This window comes from Lissotriton vulgaris, chromosome 1_2 (genome assembly GCF_964263255.1).
Source record: "Lissotriton vulgaris chromosome 1_2, aLisVul1.2, whole genome shotgun sequence".
NCBI classification, from domain to species: Eukaryota; Metazoa; Chordata; class Amphibia; order Caudata; family Salamandridae; genus Lissotriton; species Lissotriton vulgaris.
This window is the reverse complement of record NC_141686.1, coordinates 252,740,850-252,768,117: the sequence shown is the minus strand read 5'-3', so window position 1 is coordinate 252,768,117 and position 27,268 is coordinate 252,740,850.

Here is a 27,268-nt window from a genome sequence, read left to right as displayed (position 1 = left end):
GCATTTACAAAGAATTTCGTTGTAAATGCATGCGTGGTAAAAGTATAAAAAAATGTAATGCCATGCGTTATAATGGCATTGCGGAGTCATGGTACTTTCATAATGAAAGTATGCGGAGTGATGGTCTGCGGAAAGAAAGTTGCGGAATAATGGGTGTTTACCCTCCCCTGGTAAGTACATTGGTGGCACGGCGGCCCACATCTCCAGCAGCATACTCATATTTTTTCACCACCGATTTGAAAAATGCACAGGTCTCTCTCATTGATGGCCAGCACCGACATACACTTTTAGACACACCTCCCACCACAAGTTCTAGAATTGCGAACTTTAGAGCTGGGGAGCTACGTTCGAATCTCGGCATCAGGTCAACACCCTGTGATTCCAGGCAAATTGCTTTGTCTCCCCGTGCCTACCACAAATTAATGTGTTCTTCTGTAATGTAAATTGTGCTCATGCCATGTTGTCGAGTTCGCGCTATATAATATTGCAAGGAAAGATAAAGTAAGGAATCTCGAGTTCACACACTACTGAATGCGCACTCTCAAGTGCATCAGCAGTGCACGGTGAATCTCAGCGTTTCACAGGCCTGTCACAGATAAGAAATGCTATCAAAATGAAATCCTACAAAACAATATACTACTGGCCGGCAGCAATTCATACCCGGACAACGTCGGGACGGGCTGCTAGTGTGTTATAAATTTACCCAAAGGGGAAACTTGTTCTGACATTTTGTCTTTTGGTACCCTACCCCTTTGGATTGTGGGTCCCTCTCTTTTATTAGAGGAATTCATAGCTATGCAGGCCCTGGCCTCCAGTAACTTTATTTTACGTGGGGATTTTAATTTTCATGGAGAGGATCTGTCAAACCCAGATGTCACTCAGTTGACTTCAAGCCTATATGATATGGGTTTACTGCAAAAGGTGTGTGGTCCCACCCATAGCGCAGGCCACATGTTGGATCCTATCTTTACGAATATGGAACATTTAAAGTTTCACCTCTCGCGTTCTCTGACATGGACGGACCATTACTTGATTCTATTCTCATGCCCTTCTTATACTGATTCTTCCAACTGGAAGCCTTCCAACCCTTCAAATTCACAAAAGGGTAGACCCTGGCAGAAACTCACCTTGGAAGCGTTCAAGGAGACGTTTCTACTCTATAATAAGGTCCCCGGACAAAACCTTCAGGACACCTCTGCTATGTTGACCAGTTTCAATTTGGCTGCGACACAGACCCTGGATGTAGTCATCCCTGAGTGTAATAAGAAGTCCGCTACCCGGCGGAAGTCGGCCCCATGGTATTCAGGGGACCTAAAAATTGTAAAGTCTTCATGTAAAGCCCTGGAGAGACGATGAGGAAGAACTAAAGATGAGGCAGATAAACAAACTTATAAAGCAGCTTTATCTCGCTATCATCAAAAAATTAAAACAGCTAGATGCACTTTTTACAGCTTCAAATAGAACAAGCCGGAAATTCATCTAAGGCACTGTTTGATACTGTGAAAGATTTTGCTTCCCGTCAAGCATGTAAACAGTCATCTGTAGAAACACAGAAGCTCTGTGACTCTTTAGCGACATATTTTCAAAATAAAATCTTATTAATATAGGACAATTTTCCTACCAGGAGCTCTAACTATATCAGACCTACTGGGGTTTCTGATGCCTCCACAACAGTGCATGGTTGTCATCTTAAGCATTTCGAAACTATCTCACTGGAGGATATAAATCATCAACTTCAGGCACCAAAATCGGGATCTCCGAGTGACAAATGCTCTCCCAATACAATGGCCCTTCTTTCCTCCATTTGTGCTCCGCCAATGCAGGAAATTTTTAACTCCTCCATTTTAATGGGCTCTATTTCAAATAGTCTGAAAGGAAGCCTATGTTCGACCAATTCTTAAAAAACCGACAGCAGATCCTCAAGTCTTGAACAATTATAGAACGATATCTTTGCTACCTCTGCAGGGGAAGATACTGGAAACCCATATAAAGAAACAACTGAGTCATTATTTAGGGATTAATAATATCCTGGACCCCTCACAGTCAGGCGTTCGGCCTGGCTTTAGTACCAAGACCGCCATATTGGCGGTCATGGATTCAATAAGACAAACCCTTGATGAGGGAGGATCCTCAATACTCATCCTCTTGGACCTCTCCGCAGCATTCAATACTGTCTCCCATCGACTGCTTGTGGAGAGGTTACGGGAATGTGGTGTTGAGGACCTCGCTCTGAAATGGCTAAAAAGTTTTCTGGCAGACAGAGGGCACACGGTCATGCTGGGCCCTTTATGGTCTCAAAAATTTCTGCAAGATAAGAGAGTACCACAGGGCTCCTGCTTGAGCCCTACTCTCTTTAACATATATATGGTTCCATTGGCTGAGATGGTTCGACCTTTTGGGTTTGAGATTATATCGTATGCAGACGATACTCAGCTGTTTTTGCCTATTGGATCGAATCTAAATGAGGAGAGATTGCGTTTTTCAGCAGAAATGTTGGCCATTTCAAACTGGATGTCAGACTGCTGCCTCCAACTTAATCCAGAAAAAACAGAGCTTATGCATCTGGGAAGAATGAATAACTTCAATATGGTCGATTGGTGGCCTGCCCAGTTGGGGAGGGCTCCAAATCCCTCATCCTCAGTGACGAGCTTGGAAATTCAACTGGATGACAAACTGACTATGAAGGATAATGTCAAAAACATCACAGGCTCTTGCTACTATAGCCTTCGTCTACTCTGTTGAATTATTTCATATCTACCAGTGAAACATCGCAGAACGGTGGTCAAAGCGATGGTGGTGAGCCGCTTAGACTACGAGAACGCCCTATTGGCCGAAGTAGGTGAAACCTTGGTAGCTAAACTTCAAGTCATCCAAAATACAGCGGCAAGGATGGTTTTAAACCATCCCCCAGGCTCTTCATCACTCCCGTTGCTCAGAGAGCTTCACTGGCTCTCAGTGAAAAAGAGATCCTTCTTCAAGGTCTGTTGTCTCACCTTTAAAGCCATCAATGGAACAGGTCCTGGTTATTTGCAAAAGAAACTTTGTAACCTTGAGTGACCCTTGACCCGGTCACTCTACTACCGCACGGCCCAGGTGTGCCCGGATTCTGCTGCCACTGCCTGATTGGCCTTCTTGCTGCCGCCTCTCCTTAGGGCCCCTGCTCTCCAGGCTTGACCTCACTCCCCAGGCTTGCCCTCGCTCTCCAGGCTTGCACAGGCTTGCCCTCGCTCTCACCCGCTCCGCTTTCCCGCTCTTTCCAACCCCCCCTCTGCTCCCCGCCGCTGCTCTCCTGCGGCCCCGCCCCCTTCTCCTGTCTCCCGCTCCCCATTCGACGCCGCGCTCCCGCCTCCCGGCTGCTCCTCCCTCCCACTTCGCCATAAATGGCGGGGACCGTGCTACGCGCAGCGGACACGTGCAGCGGGTTCGCCGATTGCGCGCCAAAGGCGTGCCAAAGGTAAGCCCGTCTACGCCCGTCCTCGCCTGGACCACGCCCAGCGCCAGAACCCCTGGACCCCGCCAGAGCCAGCCAACCCGACTGAGCTACGATGCCGCCACCCTCCACGCACTCAACACTGGCCGACATCCAGCCTGCTACCAAGCCACCCCGAAAAGCACCCACGGAGCCTTCACCTGCCATGCCTGCTACTTCATCTGCAATCGGTCCTGTAGCGCACCAGCCAAAACAGCCGCCAACAACAACCACCTCAAGTGCATCTTGCTCAACACCCGCTCCATCCACAGGCATGCCGTCGAACTATGGGACCTCCTGGACAAAACGGCACCAGACGTCGCCTTCTTCACGGAAACCTGGATGAACGCCTCCTCAGCCCCCGACATCGCCATTGCCATCCAGGACGGCTACAAGATCATCCGGAGGGACCGCGTCAACCAGACCGGAGGAGGCATCGCCATCGCCCACAGAAACACTATCCGCACCACGACCAACACCGAAGATACCATCGCCAAAACAGAGCACCTGCACTTCCAGATTCACACCGACCCCATGACCACCCTCAGAGGAACCCTCATCTACAGACCCCCGGGACCACGCTCACACTTCAGCAAGGCCATCGCAGACTTCAGCAGCCCACTCGCCCTCGCCTCCCCCGACTACATCCTCCTAGGAGACCTCAATTTCCACCTGGAGAACGACCAGGACAACAACACCACCGCCCTACTAGACAACCTCGCCAACCTCAGATTCAAGCAACTGGTCAACACCCCCACCCATTACGCCGGCCACACGCTCGACCCTGTCTTCTCCTCCAGCAACCACATCTCCTTCAGCCACACCACGAGCTCCACTGGACCGACCACAGCTGCGTACACTTCAACTTCAGGAAAACAATGACCCACCACCGCCCTCAACAAACCCCCCGAAGATGCTGGAGCAAGATCACCACCGACCAACTCACCACCTCCTTGCCCCTAAACCCTCCCACCAACACCACGGACCCCAACGAAGGAGCCTGCAACCTCACACAGTGGATCACCGACTGCGCCGATACCCTTGCTCCACTAAAAAACCCTTCCAGCAACCTCAACAGCAAGAAAGTCGCGTGGTTCACCAACGATCTCAAAGACTCCAAGAAATCCTGCTGTGACCTGGAGAAAGCCTGGCGCCACCACCAGTCAATGGACAACATGACAGCCCTCAAGAACGCCACCCGCAAACACCACCAGCTGATCCGCACCACCAAACGGTCATCCTTCGGAGAACGACTGGACAACAACACCCACAACAGCAAGGAAGTCTGCAACGTCGTGAAAGAGCTCCCCAAACCCAACGCCAGCAACAACAACATCATGCCTTCTCAAGACCTCTGCAACTCTCTGCCCACCTTTTTTCACCGTAAGATCGTCGACATACACGACAGCTTCGGCGTTCAGAACATGTACCCCACCACCGAACCTACATCCCCCACTAGCACCATGTGCGCCTGGACTCAGGTCAGCACGGAAGATACCACCCACACGATGAACACCATCCACTCGGGCTCCCCAGTTGATCCCTGCCCACACCACATCTTCAACAAAGCCGACTCCATCATCGCACCCAAACTTCGGGACATCATCAACAACTCCTTCATATCCACCACCTTCCCGGAGAGCTGGAAGCACGCAGAGATCAGCGCCCTCCTGAAGAAACCCACCGCAGACCCCTCAGACCTCAAGAACTTCCGCCCCATCTCGCTCCTCCCCTTCCCTGCAACAGTCATAGAGAAAACCGTCAACAAACAGCTAACAGCCTTCCTGGAGACGAACGTCTCCCTCGACCCATCACTGTCCGGATTCCGAGCGAACCACAGCACCGAGACCGCCCTCATCGCGGCCACCGACGACATCCGGACCCTGCTGGACAATGGAGAAACCGCCGCCCTCATCCTGCTAGACCTTTCAGCTGCGTTCGACACGGTCTGCCACCGCACCCTGACAACCCGCCTCCGCCATGCCAGGATCCAAGGAACGGCCCTGGAATGGATCACCTCCTTCCTCTCCGACAGAACCCAAAGAGTCGTCTCCCGCCCTTCCTCACTGAAGCAACCAAGAAAATCTGCGGCATACCTCAAGGCTCCTCGCTCATCCCCACCCCCACCCTCTTCAATGTCTACATGAGCTCCCTCGCAGCCATCGCACGCAAGCACAACCTCAACATCATCTCCTACGCCGACGATACCCAACTGATCCTCTCCCTCACCAATGACCCCACCTCCGCCAGAGCCACTTTCCAGGACGGAATGAATGACATCGCAGACTGGATGAAGCTCAGCCGCCTGAAACATAACTCAGACAAGAAGGAAGTCCTCATCCTCGGCCCATCCATCTCCGCTTTGGACAACTCCTGGTGTCCCCCTGCTCTGGGCCCCCCACCCAAGCCCACGGACCACGCACGCAACCTGGCTTCATCCTTGACTCCTCCCTCACGATGGCCAAGCAAGTTAACGCTGTTACCTACTCCTGCTTCAACACTCTCCGCATGCAGCGTAAGATCTTCCGCTGGATCCCCACTGGAACCAGGAAAACGGTCACCCAGGCCCTCTATGCTGGGACCACCGCCAAACTACAGAAAAGACTGCAGCGCATCCAGAACGCCTCAGCATGACTCGTCTTGGACATCCCCTGACACAGCCACATCTCCGCCCACCTGAGGGACCTGCACTGGCTCCCCGTCAGCAAAAGGATCACGTTCAGACTCCTCACCCATGCACACAAGGCTCTCCATGACTTGGGCCCCGAATACCTCAACAACCGCCTCACGTTCTACACGCCAACCCGCCAGCTCCGCTCCACCAGCCTCGCCTTTGCCACTGTCCCACAGATCCGCAGAACCACCACCGGAGGAAGATCCTTCACATACCTGGTGGCCAAGACCTGGCACACCCTCCCCACCCACCTACGACTCACCCAGGACCATCTCTCCTTCAGGAAGCAACTCAAGACCTGGCTTTTCGAGCAGTAGCAGCCCCCCCACCCCAGCGCCTTGAGACCCTAGCGGGTGAGTAGCGCACTTTACAAATACTCTTGATTGATCCATACTAATATAATAAAGAGAGAGCCAAAAACCTTTGAGGCAGGTAATCTCAGGAACCACAGCACCAATCACAACACCCAATACAGCATTGGAAAGGGCAGTTGCAGCAGAAGGACATAGGCTATGCAGACGCCCACCATATACATTTAAAAAGTAAAAGAACCGTGCCAGCAAAGTAGTCCCTTGTGGGCGGGTCAGCGTTGTGCTGTGGGCTTGTGCTGGGGGGGCGTGACAAATGCTGGGGGCGTGTGGTACGTTCCGCCCTTCGGGCTGGACTGTTCCCATGAGGCACAGGGTCAAGGCTGATTTGCATATGGCCATGTCTGAACTGGGGTGGTGTGGAGTGCAAAAAAACGATGGATTTAGGCCCAGATCTCTGTACTGGGGTGAATGTATGGCATTGTTCTGCATTCTGTCCATCAACTGTTCTTTGTGCATTTGTCACCCCGAGTGTGATGGGTATGCTCAGACGTGAGTCCCATGCTCTCCACACCACTGGAGTCAAGTTACCCTGGCTGAATATGGTTTATACTGTATATAGCCTAGGATCATCAGATCACAAGGACTCTAGTGCGCATCAACTGAAGTATAAGTATTTCAAATTTTTCATTTGTCTTGTGTTTTAATTCAACCATATATTTTAACTTGTTTCATTTTAAATTCAAATGAACATAGTGCAATTCATTACAATATACACATATAAACGACATACAGTTAATGCCATTGACAATACATTTTTTGCTCAATATTTTAAACACAACACAGTTTTAGTCCACAACCCAATGCATTTCGGGGTTTGAACCCCTTCGTCAGGGGCCTATAAAAGAAGAGAAGAAAAAGGGAAAAGAAGCCTAATTAGTTTCGATGCTAAAGAAAGTGTTACTAGTTGTTCAACTGGTAGGGATTTTGTTCTTACCGAACTGACTGGTTGGTCTATGGGTCATTGGTGGTTAAAAATTTCCTTTGTCGATTCTGAAAAACATTTTTAATTCTACCATGAAATTTCTTGGCTTAACAGCTTATAGGAAGCAATATGTGATAATATATGTCACCGTGTTACCTTTATGTCTGGATAACAAGAACTACCGCCTGCGAAAAATTATATATGAAAAAATTAGGACACTGTCCATTTATAGTTGTCAACAACAAACCAACAATGTTTGGCATGAGTTGAAATAACGCTCACCTGCTGGCCATGAGCGTTAAAGTTGTGACGCTGAAATAATCTAGCAAGAGAAAATAATACAAAGTTGAATGTCGAGGCCATATGAGCCCTCTATCTCTAAACGTATAATTAAATAGTTGCAGTATGCAAGTTAACGCAAGGATCAAAATTTACCTGCGAGCCTTGTGTTGTTATCAACAGGATCTCGCTAAAAGTCCGCGTTTTTCAACTCTACATAAAACAAGTAAGGAAAACCAATATCCGTTTTAGTACTTGATGATAGTAACGCAACTATCTTCGTGAAGCAATCTCCTTAGTGAATGAGCTTACCGGGAACATGGGACGAAGTCGCATTGTACTGGCGTCAGCCTCCGCGTTGCTCGTAAACAAACTTTAGTGCGTTATTTATGTTGGTGTACCAAACCCGATACTACCATAGAGGACGGACTGCAGTAAAAAACCAAAAATCAAAATAGAAGTCGGACTATATCACCTAATTGCAAGACCTGAAGGACGGACTTGGATTTGCATATAGAAACCGATTACGGGAAAGCAAATATCGGCCGAATAGAAATTCATGCGCATTGTCGCCATGTTGAAAAAGGCGTATTATGCGTTATTAAACTATTATGTTAGTGTGACTGCAAGCCAAGATACGATCTCAAATTGCGATAGAGTCAATGTTTTATGTTTTCCACATAACTAAATAATAGGAAAAAGAAAAAGAAGAGAATAGGTGCATGAAAGATATTAAAAGTGAGTAGTATACATTGCATATTTTCCTGGCAAAATAATAAGAGTGTAAACTGAATACAATGAATACAATACTTTACACGAATTCTCAACAACAGAATAACAGAACTTTTGAAATCAGTTCATTCTGCAGAAACATAATATTCATGATTGGTTATACTGTGTGTATGTGAATGTGCGAATGTGTCACATAAAACTCTCCAGTGCCTGGTATCACTATGCGAATGAAAAACCCATGGGTAATCAAATACTAACTATACCCTATGCTCAGAGGAAGCATATCATATCAAGTTTGTCATTGAGCCCATCTGGGACTATTGTCTGTAATCTACGAATCCAGTATATTTCTCGTCTAAGTAGGATTTTGGCATTGTCCAACCCTAGGCGCTGTGGGATTTGTTCTATAATTTGAAAGCGGACTTGTGCTATAGTGTGGTTTTTCTCAATCCAATGCCTGGCTAGTGGTGAAGTTATGTTTTTATTGCGAATTCTACTTTTATGTTCGGCCAAGCGTGTTTTCATTTTCCTGTCAGTTTTGCCGACGTATAATAGTCCACAAGGACATTTTATGGAGTACACTATATGTTCTGCATTGCAGTTTGCTGAATGCCTAAGCCCTATTTGTTCACCTGTTTTCGGGTGCGATATTTTACTGCCAGTGATTACATTATTGCAGTTCTTGCAGTTATAGCATTTAGTTGTCCCTTTTGGACTGGATGTTTCTAGAATCATATCATCTGGCCTATTCAATAGTTCTTTGATATTTCTTGATCTTGAATATGCGAAAAGTGGTTTTTGCTCATAAAGATGGTTAAAGTCGCTCTCCATTTGTAGGATATCCCATCTTTTAAGGATCGTCTTTTTGATTTCTCTTGTTGATGTTGAGTATTTAGATACAAATACCATTCTCTGCTTTGAAGCTTTTGTCTTCTTTTGTAGTAATTCCGACCTTGGAATTAGTTTTACCTTGTCCATTTGCATGTCAATTAGTTTTTCTGGATACCCTCTTTTCAGGTAACATTGTTTCTGTCTTTCTAGACTCATGGCACATTGCGTCTCATCCGATGATATTCGTTTTATTCTCATGAACTGAGATACTGGAAGATTATTCTTCAAAGTGATTGGATGGAAACTTCCATATTGAAGTGCTGTATTTTTATCAGTAGGTTTTTTATAGAGTTCTGTTTTTATTTCATTCTCTTCAATTCTTACTTGTACATCCAGGAAAGGAAGCGAAGTGGTACTGATCTGGCTCGTGAATTTGATTCTTGGGTTAATGAGATTTAGACTACGTATGTTGCGTTCAAGGTCTCTCATGGGTTTCTTCCAAATTAGAAAGATATCATCAATATATCTTTTGTAATACAGAATGCCAGTTTGCCATGTGGTGTCTTCAAGAATATATTCAAGTTCGAACTTGGCCATAAAGATGTTTGCGTAGACACACGCCCCAGGAAAACCCATGGCGGTTCCGCTTAACTGTGTGTAGAAGTCAGTTTGCCATACGAAGTAACTGTGGTGTAAGCAGAATTCCAGTAGTTGAAGCAACACAAATTTATAAACTGATAAAGGAGGCCAAAACTTTCGATGCCCAAGGAAGTTCAATTACTCAACAACTCAGACAATTGGAATACCTGACTAGACGCGAATTGAACCAACGGTTACATGCAACCACTCTGGTCCAGTACCACCGTGTGAAGAGAATCCCCCGGGGTCTGAGGCTCGCAATTAGACCTATGTTATATCGTTTGAATAATAACCCTAAGTTCATGGAGAAATGGTTCGAAATTTTAAACAAGTGCTCTTTGGACCTAATACTGTTACTAATAGAGGAACTGGCCAAAACAATCACTGAATTGGAGGAAGAAATTTACAATTTAAAATCGGAACTATCCAAAAGAATGGAGGAGGAACCATGGGGCAAATTCCTAGAGGATCTGGATATTAAATTGGAGCAATATGGAAAAGAACTAGAAGAGACTAAATTACGAAAGTTTAAAAGAGACACCATAGACTATAAATTAAATGAAGCCTATACTTGGGCAGACCTGTTCTGCATTCTGTCCATCAACTGTTGTTTTTACATTCAGCCATTCATGCCATGTCTCATATCGGGTGTGGGCGGGTGCGGGGCGCGTGTTGTGTTAAATATTTCATTGTTTTGTTTTCCCAGGTTCTGTACATTCCAGCTCTGGGTGTTCACCCTGCTCCCTTTAAATACCCCTGCACCCCATAATCAAAACCCACCCTTACTCCTTAAAATACCCCAACACCCTTAAACACTAACCCATCTTAACCCTATAAATATACCCTGTACCCCCAAACCTATACCTAAATCCTAAAAATACCCCTGTACCCCAAAAACCAAATGTACCCCTGAACCCTAAAATACCCCTGTACCCCTAAACCAAAATCTAGCCCTGAACCCTTAAAATACCCCTGTACCCCAAACCTACCCCATAACCCTAAAAATACCCCTGCACCCCAAAACCCCAACCTAGCCCTGAATCATAAAAATAACCCTGTACCCCAAAACCCAAACCTACCCCTGAACCATAAAATACCCCTGTACCCCAAATCCAAACCTAGCCCTGAACCCTAAAAATACCCCTGTACCCCAAAACCCAAACCTAGCCCTGAACCCTTAAAATACCCCTGTAACCCAAAACCCAAAACTACCCCTGAACCCTAAAAATACCCCTATACCCCAAAACCCAAACCTAGCCCTGAACCCTAAAAATACCCCTATACCCCAAAACCCAAACCTAGCCCTGAACCCTAAAAATACGCCTATAACCCAAAACCCATACCTATCCCTAAACGCTAAAACGACCCCTGTACCCCATTACCCAAAACTATATCTGAACCCTTAAAATACCCAAACACCCCAAAACATATACCTCAGTACCCTAAAACATATACCCTATACCTATACTTACCTTATCCGAACATTAAAAAAAAAATGCTTTTACCATTCATGCATTTACAACGAATTTCGTTGTAAATGTATGCGTGGTAAAAGCATATAAAATGTAATGCCATGCGTTATAATGGCATTGCCGAGTCATGGTACTTTCATAATGAAAGTGATGGTCTGCGAAAAGAAGGTTGCGAAATAATGGGTGTTTACCCTCCCCCGGTAAGTACATTGGTGGCACGGCAGCCCACATCTCCAGCAACATACTCATATTTTTTCACCACCGATTTGAAAAATGCACAGGTCTCTCTCATTGATGGCCAGCACCGACTTACACTTTTAGACACACCTCCCGCCACAAGTTCTAGAATTGCGAACTTTAGAGATGGGGAGCTACGATCGAATCTCGGCATCAGGTCAACATCCTGTGATTCCAGGCAAATTGCTTTGTCTCCCCGTGCCTACCACAAATTAATGTGTTCTTCTGTAATGTAAATTGTGCTCATGCCATGTTGTCGAGTTCGCGCTATATAATATTGCAAGGAAAAATAAAGTAAGGAAACTCGAGTTCACACACTACTGAATGCGCACTCTTAAGTGCATCAGCAGTGCACTGTGAATCGGAGCGTTTCACAGGCCTGTCACAGATAAGAAATGCTATCAAAACGTAATCCCACAAAACAATATACTACTGGCCGGTAGCAATTCATACCCGGACAACGTCGGGGCGGGCTGCTAGTCGATTGATAAGCAGATTTCCTGTTGTAACCTAAGATGAAACGCGATGGCACTGTTGAAAATCCCTCGCATCCGACGTACCCGTTCAGAGGGCAAAGCTTTCTCATATATTGCCCCCAAGTACTGGAATTTCCTCCCAGAGGCTCTGCGTAAATATTCCTCCTATCTGATTTTCAGGAAACAAGGCCTTCTTATTTTATTTCTCTTCGGCATTGATACTGCATTCTCCCTTCGGTTTTCACCTAAGTAAGCGCTGAGATGCCCCTGGGGGAGTCATGCGCTATATAACAGGCCAATATGTTATGTTATGTTAATAATGATTTGTTAAGATACCGAAAGTGCCCGTTTTCATATCCAAGTAACCCCTACCAATTCCATGTCAGGATTCCTTATTTACCGCCCGCTAGGTTACATAAAACAGTTTGCAGGATCCCTGCTGGAAACTATACTAGCTACGGCAGCCCAGTCACCCAAATTTTTTGTTCTGGGAGACTTGAACTTGCATTTCGATGATCCCAGTGACAAGGCGGCCTCCGACCTCTGCACGGACCTTAAGGCTCTCAAAATGAAACTTCTGAACAAAGAAACCACTAATATCAGGGGACATCTGCTGGACCCCATTTTTTCTAATAATGACCAGCTTATAATTGGATCCCCATTGCCGCTGCAATGGTCTGACAATTTTATGGTCCCTTTTTCATTGAAAATCTCTACAGAAGAGAGAAGTGCTCCCCGCCCCCGCATATTACAGAGAGCCTGGCCAAAGTTATCGGTGGAAGAATGGATTCGTACCTTAGAACAAACAGCCCCCGTGGCAGAATTAGACCCCCTGGTGGCAGATTTAACTTTCAGAATTGGCTTAACGACTCCCTGAACGCAGTATTGCCCCTTAAAATGATTACAAAAAAAGTAGTACTTTTAAATCACCGTGGTACACCACCGAGCTTAGAGATCTTAGAAAAAGCTGTAAAAAGCTGGAACGTATCTGGAGGAAGGATTGGGCAGTTAACAGCAAAGCCTCCTATCAGGCTGCCCTGAGACTTTACAAAGCTGCACGACAGAAAACTCAGGCTTCCTTCTTTGAGGATAAAATCAACTTATCTGCCAACTCCTCCAAGGAAACTTTCAAAATCGTTAAGCAACTGCTCAAAACACCTACTCCGTTGATCAACCAAGAATGCACTGAAGCTAGGTGTAACCAGTTAGCAGAGTTCTTTGACACCAAGATACAATGAATACTTGATAGTTTACCACAGACTGTCCCCACTGCAGACCAGGAAGCCTTCCTAGCCCTGACTACTGCCCCCCGGTTGGATGCTCTTAGACGCATTACCAAGGATGATTTTTGTAACACGCTTTCCTCTGTGAATAGTGGTTCCCCATCTGACCCGGCGCCCATGTACATCCTCAAACAAGCCGCAGATACAATTTCTTCCCTCGCAACGGAGTTGCTAAACTCCTCCTTCACCAACAGGGTGGTCCCACCCAACTGGAAACAAGCCAGAATTAAGACACTTCTAAAAAAAACGGGTCTGGATACAGCTGATCTAGCCAATTTTCGCCCGATCTCTCTGTTACCTGGTCTGGGAAAAATTGCTGAAAAAATTGTTAATCAGCAGCTCTCAGGGTTCTTAGAAAGTAATGCCATGTTGAGCGACTCGCAAATGGGCTTTCGCCCAGGACTGGGCACCGACACAGCCCTTATAGTGGTGGCTGAGGAAGAAAGGTGCATCTTAGATTCAGGGGGATCGGCAGTGATGATCCTGGATCTAAGCGCTGCATTTGATACGATGGACCACAAAATACTAGTCCACCGTCTTGCTAGACTAGGGATTGCAGGATCAGCCCTGGGATGGCTGGAATCCTTTTTGAATGAACGAGCGTTCAGGATCTGGGAAAATGGCGTCATGTCCAAATCTACTCCCCTCCAGTGTGGAGTTCCCCAGGGCTCATCCCTGAGCCCTACTTTATTTAACGTTTATATGGCCCCACTGGAGGAGGCAGTAGCCCCTTTCGGGATTAAATCCGTCACCTACGCAGATGACACCCAATTAGTCGTCTCGCTGACGCAACAAGTGGGATGTTCGGATAACCTTTCGGCCTGCCTCACCGGAATCTTTTCCTGGATGACCAGTTCAAAGCTCAAACTGAACGGAGCAAAAACTTAGATCCTTATTCTGGGCCACCAATTTACATCTTTGCCCAAAGGTTTTTGGCCGCCCTGTATGGGCGAGCTGCCCCCACCAAAAGAGAAAATCAAAAGCCTAGGGGTTTGGTTTGAGCCCGAACTAACCTTTAGATCACATGCCCAAAAAGTTGCGGCGTCTGTTTTGGCCTGCTCCGGACAGTGCGGAAAGTTCTCCCTCTGTTACCCTTTCAGTTCAGGAAACTACTGATACAGGGATTATTTTTATCCAGACTGGACTACAGCAACGCGCTACTCCTGGCAGCACCAGAAGCCACCATTAACACCTTACAGCGGGTGCAAAATGCTGCTGCCAGGATGCTAATGGGCGCCTCAAGAAGAGCATCTGCCAAACCGTTGCTGAGAGCTCTCCACTGGCTTCCAGTTCAAGAGCGAATCGCCTTCAAATCATCTTGCATGGTCCATAAAACACTCCAAGGCAAAGGTCCTCCGGCCCTGAAGAGCCTGATTTGTCCCTATAGACCCCCTTGGGCCCTCCGATCGGACCTTGAGAATCTTGCCATAGTTTCTAGAGTAAGGAAGGCCCGCACAGGAGGCCGCCGTTTTTCTGTGAATGCGGCAAAAAATTGGAACGCTCTCCCCAGGCATATTCGGACTGAACCTTCCCTTCTCAAATTCCGAAAGCTGCTTAAATTTTTTCTCTTCCCTAAAACTCCTTAAAAATTCCAGTTCCTTTTGAGTTTTGTGTTATCTGTTAGGCAGCGCTGGGACGCTTTCGGGCAGCCATGCGCTTTACAAATCTAATTTCATTTCATTTCATTTTATTTCATTTCATTAAGCGCATTGACACCGATTGGTTTCCTGGTGCTGTTGAAGACAGAAGACGTAGCTTGAGGTTTATGAATGCAGGATTAATGGTATGCTTGTTTGTAGAGCCAGGTCTTTAAGGCTTTCCTAAATGAGATAAGGTCAGGGCAAGTCCGGATCTCAAGGGGGAACGCATTCCACAGGCGAGGAGCTAATGTTGCAAACCTGCAGCCGCCAGAACACTTATGTTTGAAAGAAGGAGTCTGTAAGAGGCCTAGATGGGCTGAGCGCAGATTGCGGAACGGGACATGCTTCGTGATAAGTTGATCAATGAATTTGGGGCTTTTGCAGTGTAAGGATTTAAAGATCGTACACCCTGTTTTGAATGTGCAGCGCTGGGCCACAGGAAGCCAGTGAAGTTTCATAAGCAATGGGGTAGCCGGTTGCCATCTAGGTTGGCTCAGAATCAGTCTAGTGGCATAATTCTGTACCATCTGAAGGCGTTTCAGCAGGTAGAGGGGTAGGCCTAGGTAAATGGAGTTCGCATAGTCCAGGTGGGACAGCACAGTGGCGATCACTACCTGGGTGATAGCCTCCGGGGTAAGGAGGCGCCAAACTTTCCGGATTTTCCTAAGTTGGAAGAAACACTTGGAGACCACCTGGACCACTTGTGTTTTTAGTGAGAGATCACTATCCAAGGTGACTCCAAGCGTCTGTGCCGAGGGGGAGGGAGTCGGGGCTTGTCCCATGTCAGGCGGCCAGTAGTGGGAGCCCCAGTATTTGATGCTGTCTCCTGTGAGGACTAGCTCAGTTTTTCCCAGGTTTAATTTCAGGTGGTTTTGATCGATCCAAGCTTGGATGTACCTCATGGTCAGTTGAAAATTAGAAATAGAGGTTTCAGTATTGTCGATTGTAAAAAGCAGCTGCAGATCATCTGCGTAGTTGATCACCGTCACTTGTTTATTTCTAAGGGCCTGAATTAGGGGAAGGATATAGAGATTAAACAGGTGAGGTGACAGGGAGGAGCCCTGTGGCACTCTGCAAGTGATAGTCTGTTTGGTATTCAACACACAAAAGGGGAGAGGGCCAAATTGTTTATACTCCAATACCCCAGACCCCCTAAAAGGACTATGTTCACAAACACAGTGGGTATACAGAGTTTTTCAAAATAAGTAAAGGGAAATTCCCAATTTGAAAAAAACTGCCCTCACTCACATACCGAAGTATGTGACATGCTTCATCATAGGGCCTGCTACAAACGCCCTGGTGTAGCCACATCCAGGGCGGAGCATTAGGGAGGGGGAAAAAAATAATAAATGTCCACGTTACAAGACGTACAACACAATACGTAAATACGTACAATGAGTAACATACATAAGTGATACCGTGTATAGAGGAACACCTCGTGGATCAAAAGTGCGACACAAATAAGTGCAGTAAGGACGTGTGTTAAAACTGATTAGGGGTGCCAAAAGAAAGAATTACTTTGTTAGAACCAATTATGGTACCCTTATCAGGATTAAAAGAAAAGAAAGGATGGGAAAATGCCTTATTGAGAAAATGAGGTTTCTCAAGGCTTCCCTCTTGCCACTGCTCGAGTCAACATGTTTCGACCATAGATTTGTGCCCCGAAAGATCACCCTGGTCTTCTTCAGGACTGTCGCAGTAGGATCCACCGGTTACCCGTGTCTGAATTAGATCCTCGGGTCGCCCAGCTAGGTGTAGGTCACTAGGATCCGTACTCTGCTGGGTATGTTTCTAGATCAGTGGAGAAAGTATCCCCATGTAAATCATGGTAAAACATTCACGAGTTTACACGAGTCAGAAACTCGAACTGATGGCCGCCCGAGGGGTGTTTTGCCCATGAACACAATCGTTCAGTACGGCAATTACCGCCAAAGCATACTCGGGCTCTAAACCACCGCGTAGTAGAAGAACTCTGTATACCCACTGTGTTTGTGAACATAGTCTGTTTGGTGCCAACTAGGTCACCCAGCCGAACTGCCTGAGAGCGGTTCTCCAGAAAGGACTTCATCCAGCTGGCCGCTGTGCCCCGAACGCCGGCCTGGGTGACACGGTCGATCAGGATGGTATGGTCGACCGTGTCAAACGAGGGCGACAAGTCCAGGAGCACCAAGGCCTGGGGAGAGCGTTTGTCTGCGCAGTCCCAAAGGGTATCTAGTACTGTAGTTACCACCGCCTCTGTTGAATGGGCGGGCCGGAACCCCGCCTGGTGGGGTTCAAGGCAGTTAGGGCTAAGCATGGGCGAATTTTGCGAATCTGGCGTTCGCGAATTTTGTGAATTTGTGAACTCGCAATCCGCAAAATCCGCAAAATCTCGCGAATTCGCGGATTTTTTTTTGTGTTCGCAAGGGTTTCTGCCAGTTCGCGAGGATTTTCTACCAGTTCGCGATTGCGAACTTACTTGTCGGCACGCAACGGTCGCGACTATGTTGTTTCTACGTCTGGTTCATCAACACAGGTTCACAGCACCCTCTGTTTCAACACTGCCACCCTCTGTTTCACCCATGCCACCCTCTGGTACATCAATGCCACCCTCTGGTTCATCATCATCACTGTAGATTATGGGGGGGAAAAGCAAGCACACCTGCCCTGCTTCAACTGACAGGAATTAATTTGTGGTTGATTTATTAATGTGTCACTGTTTTAAAATTCCAGTCTGGCACCTGCTTCCTTATCTGTAATTTGCTTTCTGTTGCAGTGCAATTTTTTTTCCAGGACCTTTGTGGCCTACTTGTAGCTATTCTATGATCCGGCTGTGAGGGTCAGAGCAGGGTCATACAACTGTTGCAACTAGCAACTGAACTCAGGAAGCACTACAGGGAATGGTTACTAATGATGAATTTGAACTTTTGCACCTGCTGCTGAGTGCTTTCAGTTTAGCAAAACTCGTTTTTCTGCAGAACAGGAAATGTAATGCCCCAAACAAACTTACTTGTGAAAGTTTATTTCTAATCAAAAAGTGATCCAAAGAAAGTCAAAAGGCCTCAAATCCAAAAAAGGGCAGGCAAATGTCAACCTGAGGAGTTATTCTGATAAAAATCATCATTTTCAGAAGGTCTATGCTGCTTGCTAGTGGATTTCTTGTGCAGAATTGCAAATTTTGTAATTTCGCGAGTGCGAGATTATTGCTGCCCGCCGCACCTACATGTTCGCAATTGTGAACTTACACCGCACGCCGCAAAATTGTATCACCAAGAAAAAAAAATCCGCTGCGTGCGAATTTGCGGATTTTCGGTAAATTCGCGAGCGTTCGCGGATCGCGAATTTACCGAAAATCCGCAAAATCCGCGAGCGTAACGGATTTTCCGCCCACCCTTAGTTAGGGCCCGATTCACAGAATGAACTTAAGACGCAATCCTAAACTTACTACTATTTTGGTATTCACAGAATGCACTTACTACTTTTGGCAGTCACAGAATGTACTTACTACTTTTGGTATTCACAGAAGTTAGGATTTTGTCTTAAGTTTGTCTTAAGACAAACTTAAGACAAACTTAAGACAGACTTAAGTTAGGATTTTGACTTAAGTCAGTCTTAAGTCTGTCTTAAGACTGACTTGCTGCACTTTTCGCCATCACACGAGAACGCCGAAACAGCCGTGGGGCAGACGAACAGATTCACAGACCATTATGGGATCGGCACCAGTTTGAACCGCAACTCTACGAATTTCGATACACATACCATACATCGGGAAGATCCCTTTTATTTAGTCTGCCTCTAAGAATAACACTACGGCTACATTGCATTCAGCCCGAAATATAAGGGTTAATTTTCCACGCACAGAACAGACTCCGCTTGATCGTCAACTATGCGATTTTTCTGAAAACCATTTGAAAATTGATCAACACCCGAACCGGGTTGGAATTATCACCGGTTCAGGGATTGTTCCACTTGCTTCTGATGGAGCAAGGATTCACACGTTACGCGACTTGCTTGTATTCAAACCCCTCGCCTAACCTTTAATATAGTAACCAATTTGTTTCGAGTATTAATATTGCACTTTTACACTACACACGGGTGTCCCAGAGATGCTTGCCTATGTGTTTATTAATCATAACTACGCTTGCAACTGACTTGGTCGCTGCTATGCGGGATTTCAGTCTGCGCATGCGTCGGTCATACCCATGTGATGTGACGCACTCGTAGTTCTGGAGGGATTTTTCGCTCATGCGCAGTATTGCTAATATGGCCGCTTTGTCTTTAACATGCTCTCCGCTTGCTACTGCTGCTCTGGTTCAGCTGTTTATTTCTGCTTAACTCCTAACGCTATAGATATTATAAAGTAAGGGGTGTAGTGCAGCTATTCATGGTATACAGTATATTCATTTTTTCTGTGTTTCTAAATTGTTTTCGCTTACTTTTCATGTGACACACTTTGGGGGCCTGGGAGCTGTGCGCCACTCCATCTTGGAAGCCCATATCACTCTAACCACGTGTTGAGGGAGAAAACGAATTGCGCAGGAGTGGAACTAAGCCAGCTGGCTGCTGAAGCTCAGATGCTCATGGGAAAGCGACCTCTGCTCCAGGAGAAGACTTCGACTTGTACCTGAAGTGTTACAATGTTTAATAATGTCTGTGTGCCCTATTGTTCGGCACTCTTATGCCATGGGAACTGGAATGTAAGGGGTGTGTTCAAATTATTTCATATTAATTATGTGAACTCCAAATTCTAGGTGGTGACAATGACCTAACCACCTCTCTTGTCCAATCCGAAGTTGGGGATCCTTTCATTTGCAACATTTGTGGGTGGTCCACTGACCCAAAAACAGTATAACTAGTCTAGTTTTAGCTAGAGAAATTGTCCGACTTGTCCGAATAGCCGACCTGTCACTGACCCTACGAACTCTATAGGTGATTGAATACAGAGAGCTGCGGAGCACTCTGTCCGTAATTTCCACAAACTTAGTCTGGGGAGGAGGAACTCTTAAGTGCTGGCGAAGCACTTTGTTGGGAGATTCGAGAACCCAATCGGGGTTATTGGCAGATTCCTTGCAGAGAGGGCGTAGCGCAGGTGTTGCATCCGAAGCTGCAGGTGTTGGTCGTACCCTTCCGTGATCCCAGTCCTGATCCAATCCTGGGGTGATCCTATCCTGACTGTCCATGAGCTGTACCTGCTCACCTACTGGCATCCTAAGTCCTTGAGGGTCCATTCCTGCCTTTCCCAACTGACCCGTGGCCAGGGTTAGTCCTCATTCTGTCCTAGGTAAATATAAAATACATGTGGGTGTTCGTCCTTCTAAATCTTTCTCTCCTATTTTTCTAATAAAGCAATCTTGCCTGTGATTTATCTCTGACCTTTTAAATTCTGACAGAAGTATTCTTTCTAGCATGTTCCTTATCTCTCCCTTACCCTTACTCAATTGCTGAATTGTTTGCATATTTAGTATGTTCCACTGTTACCCTTCCTATAGAAGTTGCACTTATTCTGAAGCACAAAACCTCTCATTTTATTCCAATTAGCATTCAGTAGTATGTTCCCTTGTTCTTACCTATCCTTTAGTGATGAAATAGCATGTTCCTTCTCATAGTATCCTTCTGAAAATTAATGATTCTCACCCTGATTCATAGTTATATCGTGTTTTTGATATTGGTTATAGATGTTCTCATTAATGTAAACCTTATTCCCATGGCATATACAAACCTTTTATGATTTAGATAAAATCTTTAAAACTTCCTGTGTTTGTGGTTATTATAAGGATATACAAATAAGAAATGTATGTGGTATTAGTGCTATCTGCCTAGAGCTTAATTTTAGCTCCTGATCCATTGTGGTCAGAGGTACCTGTTCTCGAGGATTGGTAAGTCAGGTACACTTGAAATATATAGAAAGTCGGAATCCCGAATTGCTGATAGCGCTGTGAAGGTTACCTGATTCACGAAAATGTATTGATGGGCCCAATTAGCGTATATATTTTGGTGAATAAGGGTCGGGTGACCTGTGCGCTCTATCAGTAATTTTCTGGTTAGCAGAGGAATGGTTAGGACTAGTTAAGATAGGCAGATAGGATGTTTTGTGAATAAACCTTGAATCTATAACATGTGCTGCTAAAATTTTATTGCTGCTAAAAATAACTTTCTGCTAAAACCGATCGGAAATATTGCTTTGAAAATGTTATAAAATGTTTTGAAATTATATTTTACTAGCAGCCCGTCCCGACGTTGTCCGGGTATGAATTGCTGCCGGCCAGTAGTATATTGTTTCGTAGGATTTCATTTTGATAGCATTTCTTATCTGTGACAGGCCTGTGAAACGCTCCGATTCACAGTGCACTGCTGATGCACTTAAGAATGCGCCTTCAGTAGTGTGTGAACTCGAGTTTCCCTACTTTATTTTTCCTTGCAATATTATATAGCGCGAACTCGACAACATGGCATGAGCACAATTTACATTACAGAAGAACACATTAATTTGTGGTAGGCATGGGAAGACAAAGCAATTTGCCTCGAATCACAGGATGTTGACCTGATGCCGAGATTCGAACGTAGCTCCCCAGCTCTAAAGTTCGCAATTCTAGAACTTGTGGCGGGAGGTGTGTCTAAAAGTGTATGTCGGTGCTGGCCATCAATGAGAGAGACCTGTGCATTTTTCAAATCGGTGGTGAAAAAATATGAGTATGTTGCTGGAGATGTGGGCCGCCGTGCCACCAATGTACTTAACGGGGGAGGGTAAACACCCATTATTCCGCAAATTTCTTTCCGCATAACATCACTCTGCATACTTTCATTACGAAAGTACCATGACTCCGCAATGCCATTATAACGCATGGCATTACATTTTATATGCTTTTACCACGCATACATTTACAACGAAATTCGTTGTAAATGCATGAATGGTAAAAGCATGGGGCCTTATTTATGAAGGCCTTGCGTCAGTTTTGCGCCGCCGGTGCGTCACTTTTTGTGACGCACCAGCGGTGTAAAAAATGCGCCTTGTTGCACCATATTTAAAAAGTGACGCATCTAGGTAGATGCATCACTTTTTAAACCCCTGCGCCACATTATACCTGCATCAGGTATAATGTATGCAGAGGGGGCGTTCCCCCGCAAAAAGCCTCGTAATAGTGACGCAGTGAAATCTATGAGATTTCACTGCGTCACTTTTAGGACGCTGTTGCGTCAAAATCTTGCGCCTGCCTCACAGCAGGCGTGAGACTGACGCAAACCCTTTCACATGGGGCTTTCCCCATGTGAAAGGACGCATTGCTGGAGTTGCGTCACTTTTGTGACACACTCCAGCAATGCGTCACTTTGCGCTTACAGATACGTCAGAAATACTGACGTATCTGTAACTCTATGGGACATGATGCGTCATACATTAAATATGACGCATCAGGAATGTCGTAAGGAGTGCGCAGTGAAAAGTGACGCATCGCTGTTTTCACGCAGCGATGCGTCACTTTTCATAAATGAGGCCCATGTTTTTTAAAAATGTTTGGATAAGGTAAGTATGGGTATAGGGGTATATGTTTTGGGGTACTGAGGTATATGTTTTGGGGTGTTTGGGTATTTTAATGGTTCAGGTATAGTTTTGGGTTATGGGGTACAGGGGTATTTTTAGGGTTCAGGGCTAGGTTTGGGTTTTGGGGTATAGGGGTATTTTTAGGGTTCAGGGGTAGGTTTGGGTTTTGGGGTACAGGGGTATTTTAAGGGTTCAGGGCTAGGTTTGGGTTTTGGGGTACAGGGGTATTTTTAGGGTTCAGGGCTAGGTTTGGGTTTTGGGGTACAGGAGTATTTTTAGGGTTCAGGGGTAGGTTTGGGTTTTGGGGTACAGGGGTATTTTTAGGGTTATGGGCTAGGTTTGGGTTTTGGGGTACAGGGGTATTTTAGGGTTCAGGGGTAGGTTTGGGTTTTGGGGTACAGGGGTATTTTTAGAGTTCAGGGGTATGTTTGGGTTTTGGGCTACAGGGGTATTTTTAGGGTTATGGGCTAGGTTTGGGTTTTGGGGTACAGGGGTATTTTAGGGTTCAGGGGTAGGTTTGGGTTTTGGGGTACAGGGGTATTTTTAGAGTTCAGGGGTATTTTTGGGTTTTGAGGTACAGGGGTATTTATAGGGTTCACGGCTAGGTTTTGGTTTTGGGGTACAGGGGTATTTTTAGGGTTTAGGGATAGGTTTGGGTTTTGGGGTACAGGGTATATTTATAGGGTTAAGATGGGTTAGTGTTTAAGGGTGTTGGGGTATTTTATAGAGTAAGGGTGGGTTATGATTATGGGGTGCAGGGGTATTTAAAGTAGGGGTGGGCGGAATTGGCGCGAACTTGGTACAATAAATCCGCAATATTTCGTTCCGTCAGATTTCCAATTATTAAAACAGAAACCTCATATATTCAAGGTAAAATAACAAGTATTTCTACATGCTAAAATGCATATAGTCATTCCACAAAAGTGAAATTAGCTTCCAGCAAGCAGTGAGAGAGGTGATGATTATGAGATCAAGCCCCTGCAAACCCTTATGGGACGAGATTAGCAGTGGGAAGTGAATATTATAGTATCCAAATAATTCTACAAAGAGCTGCAGTTCACCTCGTTCTCCCCAGTTGTCCCCAAGAGCCAAATGCAATAGCATTTAAAATATTATACATCAAGCTGCAGTTAACCTCATGGTCCCTAGATGTCCCTGATGAGGCAAATGCAATAGCATTTAAAATATTACACATCAAGCTGCAGTTCACCTCATGTCCCTAGATGTCCCTGATGATGCAAATGCAATAGCATTTAAAATATTATATATCAAGCTGCAGCTCACCTCGCCGTCCCTAGATGTCCCTGATGAGGCAAATGCAATAGCATTTAAAATATTATATATCAAGCTGCAGTTCACCTCGCCGTCCCTAGATGTCTCTGATGAGGCAAATGCCATCGCATTTAAAATATTATACATCAAGCTGCAGTTCACCTCGTCGTCCCAAGATGTCCCTGATGAGTAAAATTCAAAAACATTGAAACCCTTTCATGAATGCTAAAAATTATGCTAAGCTTATCCCATAATGCTTTGCAGGGCCTTTTAGTTGTATTTTTGCCTATAACTGTGCTTGGGGTGGTTCTAAGAGAATGGGACCACCACTGAATTACTATTTAAAGGGAGCAGGAATGTATAGAACCTGGGAAGAAAAAACAACACTCGTGACGGAATGCCCCCAGCGATTGTCACGCCCCCAGCACCCACCCACAGCACAATGCAGACACGCCCGCAAGGGACTACTTTGCTGGCACGGTTCTTTTACATTTTAAATGTATATGGTGGGCATCTGCATAGCCTATGTCCTCCTGCTGCAACTGCCCTTTCCAACGCTGTATTGGGTGTTGTGATTGGTGCTGTGGTTCCCGAGTTTACCTGGCCAAAAGGTGCAAGTTCTCTCTTTATAATAGTAGTATAGATGAAATGCTGCTATATTATTGCATGTGATTAACAAATTATTAGTGATTGTTCTATGTTGTCTGGAATCCCCGGGGAATAGTATAGCGGGTGGTGAGCAGAATCCACCTAGCTGTGAGGTCACTGGCTGCGAGGAAGATTAGTGCATGGTTAGGTAGAACCGGAAGCGCTAATTAGGACCTTTTCTGAGTGAATAATTGAATAAATGATAGCAACGAGTCCACTAATGAAACTTTAGTTGTGATATTACCTAATAAGGGTCACACAAGGAAGGAGTAGTAGGTTCATCGGAGCTTGAATGATAGCAAAGGAGTGCCTTGGTGAAACTTTTGACTTAGTATATATCCCGGAAAGAGTGGATGAGTCAAAGAAGTAACAGGTTCTCTAATGCTTGTGTGAAAGGGTAGGCAGAAGGGTCTATCCGTAGTGAATGAAAAGTAGACAGAAGTGGTTTTCTTGCAGTGAAACAAAAACCTTCTTTCTTTTTAAGACACTCGAGCACAGTGGCAAATTTTATACGTTGTTAACTAAATTGAGCACTTGCACTTTAAGAAAAATTAAAAATTTCCATTACCTTGTGAAGGAGGGAGTCGGCCGCAAAGCCGCGCTGACGTCACTCCGTGCCACGCTGGTATTGGCTGAAACAGCGGGTGTGTAACGAAGCTGGTATTGTAAAGGAGGGGTGAGTGCCGAAGCGTGAGACCACGTCTCGCGAAAAAGGCAGCGCACCCATTGGTCGAAATTATTTGCAATCACAGGATTGATTGGTCGTTGCATCTGTTGAGAGACGCGCTGGTATTGGAGGAAGATTTGTAAACAAAGAGGTTGTAGCTGATCACGGACCTTTTAGTTACACAGTCTATGTGGTATCCCGAATTCTTACCTGATCCACAACTTTTAGGGTTTCGCAAGGATCAGATGCTAAGAGGTAGACCTTATAATATGTACGGAAACAAGAGAAAAATGTCATTTGCTGACAAAATCAAAAATTATTTCAAGAAAGACAAACCCATTAGAACTAGAGAAGGTGTAATCATTCCACCACCTAACACTCCTGCATCATTCATGATGTTTGAAAAAGGTTATCACACCTGCATATGGTTAGAGAATTGGGTAAAGTATACCCAAGACGATGGAGTCCTAGCATTTCCCTTAGATGGTACCTTTAATAGTAGAATTTTGTTTAATTTAAGGACCCGAATGAATGACTTACATCCCAGACCAAGGTTGACTCAGTATGAGGCTTTAGAAGAATGGGAGATTGAGGCCTTAGAAAGAGACAGACCCAGAATGGATAAGGGAGTGAGCAAATGGTACCCGAAATTGCAGCGAGATGCCAAAGAGAAAAAGATGAAACAGTGGAGACAGAATATGATGGTTGAGGGACTATTTCCAATGTTTGGTATGAATGAACCCCAGGGAGGGAAAAGCACAGATAAAACCCGACACCTAAGGTCTGCAGGTGAGTCGGAAGATGAGTACCTGGAGGATTTATTAATGAAAAATCCACCGCCATATGATGAGGAATCTAGGTCCCTGAGTTCGAAAAACCAGTTTTTCCGGCACCCTAGAGAAAGAAGGGCCAGTGAAACTGATGTAACAGGAAAAGAGGGATTTGGTAGGCCTGATACAACCTTCCCGAACTATAGGCCATTTGGTGATGAAAGACCAGAAACGACAGCCCCAACTGCCCCAAGTTTGTATCCTCCTTTAGTTCCACAAGTAATACATGAAACACCGATTGAGAAGGTTTTACAGGAACAGGAAAGGGAAGCCTTAATTAAACAACGGAATGAACTAATTCAGAAAATATCATTGTTGAATCCCAGTCCTGAAGCTTTGACAATTCCAGTAACTATTGGTCCCGTTGTTCCTCTTTATGGGGATAGACAGGCTAGTCCAAAAACTCCAGTTATTACACCTGCTGTAGCACCACCCAGAAAAGAGCCTCTCATAGTTGATGATCAGACAAGTGAATGCGAATCTGTGGATTCCCTGCTAGATCTGCCCATAAGGGAACCAGAGGGTAGTGTCCCTCGAACGAGAACCCAGACTAGCCCAAGGGAAGTCCTGATAGAGACAGCGTCAGGTACTCGAAGTGCCACAGTGGTGACCCCGGAAGAAATAGACAGGTGGACCAGAGAATTAGAAAAAACAACTCCCCAGTCAAACCCGTTAGACATTTACAAACTAAGAATAGAGATGGAAGAACTAATGGCTGGAAACGTGGGATTAGACAGACTGAACACTCTTAGTGAGGAAGAGTTGCTGTTCATATGCAAAAGTCTTACCCGAAACCCCAGAGTGTTCCATGAGAAACTAATGAACACTGCAGCTAACATGGGAATAGATGTGAGCAAATCCAAAGTATTACAAAAGCCTTATAGAGCAGAATTTTCGGACAAAGATCTAGACAACATGAATGTGTCCGGGAAAAAGGTGCAGATAAGGGAATTGTTAAACCTGTTGCAGAAATAGGGAGACTTAGAAAAATGGAAAGCCAGATGGGCAAAGAAAAAGGAACACAGTAAGGCTAGACCGAAGACTTCTGAATACGTTCTAAAGGAAGTCGATAAGCCAGAAGCCTTGTATCCCATGAGAGAAGTGCCAGGGGGAAAATATGTACATGTACCATGGTCCCGACAGGATATTGTGTCCTTTACAAATGACTTCCCAAAATTGAGAGAGAAACCAGTGGAGTGGTATATGCAGGTCAAGAGATTTGTCAAAGTCCAAAAGTGCCTCCTGAAGGACCTAGATGGGTTCTTCGACATTGTAGTTCCTGTAGATTTATGGACAGAATGTAAAATAGC